Raw genomic sequence first — 2,340 nt, forward strand, 5'->3', positions numbered from 1 at the left:
GAATGATTCACTCCGGAGGGGGCGGGAGGGGGTTGGGGGGGGGAGGTAAAGCTCCAGCGGTCCGGTCCGTACAGCTCGTTAAGTCGCCTTTCCCCCCCTCACCCCCCCAATTTCTTCCTCCTCCTTAAACCCCCAAGTCAGAAAGATCATCAAACGCCGAGATGAGCGGAGTTGTTTGGATTTATTGCAACAATCACTTACCATCCACATTTCCTGTGGGGAAGGATAAGCATTCAATACAACTCTTTAAGTAGACAGTTCCTAATGATTTCATTGTGGTCAACCAGATGGTTTTTATGTATTTAGATCTGAAGGTGAAGAATTATTTTCCATGCTTCCAACCTATTTACAGACTTCCCTGGTCTAGGGCTGGGGCTTGCTGGTTAAAAGCAAGAAAATCCTGCGATTTCTCGATCGCATCGCTGGATGATCCAGAAAGTTTTCTAAAGGGACCTAAAGCGAAAACAGGGATAATTCCTTTCACCTCTTCTGGCTTCCCAAGCTACTCGATTCGCACGTGGAGTAATTTTAGCTCATTCGTTGAATAACGCTGACAATTTAAACCGCCTCTCTACCTTTGTTTTATCTGCAGTAATAAAGAGGGCACAGCACCGCATGGGAGACCCAGGCGCTCGGTTCCTACCTGAAAGCAGCCGGGGGGCAAGGGCGGCAATCTTTTTTAGGGATGAAGGACCCGAAGGAGGGGCGAGGATGTTGGACAAACTTCAGCCTCGTCCAAAATTAAGCTAAGTGGCGACTTAACAACGTGCGGTTAAAAAAAAAAAACAAAACCAACAACAAAAACAAAACCAAAAAACCAAACCCGAACCAATTCGGTCTTCGAGCGGGGATCGCGCATTTTTGGTAGGGCTTAAAACTAAAGTTCACACGGGGACTGCGCGGTTGCAAAAATGAAAGCTTCGGAGTAAATAAAATTACTGGCTGTTCAGTGTTTCTTGAGCGCACAGAAACCTTGGCGAGTTTGGGGGGTTATTTATTATTTTTTTTTGCAGATACTTTTATTGCAAAATAAAAACCTTAGTTTACATATTTGGAAAAAAAAATAAAAAAAAAAAAACCAAAACAAACCCAAACCAAAACACCAAACCCTGGGTGGGTGGGTGCGTGGATCTGCTTATTTCCTTTGAAAAAAAAAGTTTTTGTTTGGCAGCCGCTGGGAAATGAAATTGTCGCTGCCCGGAGCCACCGCGCAGAGAGCGAGGTGCTGGGCGCCGCGCAGGGAAGCGAGGAAATAACTCCCCGGGTTTGCCCCACCACAAAAATAAGGAAGGGGAAAATAAAAAAAAATAATAATAATTTTTTTTAAAAAAAAAAATCAGTATTTCCACCATGTGGAGCAGCTGGTGGAAAAAACCCAGAGGTTCAAACACAGTCTGTGACTGCCACCTTGTGACAGAAGAAAAGAGGGTGACAGACTCCAGGCAAGGAACAAACAAGGGTTTTGGTGGAGCTGGAGAAGTCAGGATTTCCATAACCTCCAGTTTTCTTTACTGCCATTTCCAAATTAAACAGGCGAAATGCAGGTGGGGGTAAGAGAGCAATAGCCTTGACTCACTGACTCAGATGCAAACGGCAAAGTTTGCGTGTGGCCGGGCGGCCCCGGTGGCCGGTACTCACGGTGCGGTTGCCGGCGGAGCTGGGCGGCGTGCGGGGAAGGAGGGAGTCCCGGGCGTGCTGGCCCCGCTGCTCGCCCGCGGCTCGCATGTAGCAGAGCGGGAGGCGGCGGGGGTGCGAGGGAAGGAGCAGTGCTGCCTCTCAGTGCCGGCTCTCATCAGTGAATGAGCCTCCACTCTCCGAGGGACTCCTGCCTGCACACACACACACGCACACACACACACACACACACTCGCACACGGAGCCGGGCTGAGCACTGCATACATTAGGGCACTCGGGCAGTATGGGAAATGCAGTCCAGGACCGGGCTCCTATCGCCGGCCACAGCCCCCGGAGTTGCCCAAAAGGAGGGTCTGGGGGCTGCTTCCCTCCCAAGGGCGCTGCTTTCCCCCCTCCTAGTTCCTCCGCACCGGCGGTGCCCACCCGCCGTTAGCTCCTGGCACCCGTCGTGTTTTCCAGCGGGCAGCCCCCTCCCAAATTGTAGCGGGACGCTGCAGGGTCCCCCGGGGTGGCAGCGTCCCTTCCCGGGGCAGCCCCCTACCCCTCCAGCCCTGGGGCAGCCGGTTACCCCTGGGGATGCTCAGGGACACGCAGCCTTCCCCCCACGCACCCTCCTGCGTCCCCTGGCACTCAGGGGTGCCCAGGGATGGGCAGATCTAACGACATCCCCAAATTCGCCTCAGAGAGCCGCAGCAGAGCCAGAAG

The 2,340-nt window shown here is 52.5% G+C and overlaps 1 protein-coding gene across 1 annotated transcript in view; it reads right to left on the bottom strand.

Annotated features, from left to right (window-relative positions):
* RNF220 (ring finger protein 220) overlaps positions 1 to 1,771 on the bottom strand; it is a 245,300-nt gene extending 243,529 nt beyond the window's left edge. Inside the window, exon 1 of the mRNA XM_014938949.1 lies at positions 1,639 to 1,771. The gene's annotated coding sequence lies outside the window, so the exon portion shown is untranslated. The remainder of the gene's footprint in view (positions 1 to 1,638) is intronic.
* Positions 1,772 to 2,340: the final 569 nt, after the last annotated feature.

The sequence above is a fragment of the Calidris pugnax genome, unplaced genomic scaffold (assembly GCF_001431845.1).
Source record: "Calidris pugnax isolate Ruff unplaced genomic scaffold, ASM143184v1 scaffold18, whole genome shotgun sequence".
NCBI classification, from domain to species: Eukaryota; Metazoa; Chordata; class Aves; order Charadriiformes; family Scolopacidae; genus Calidris; species Calidris pugnax.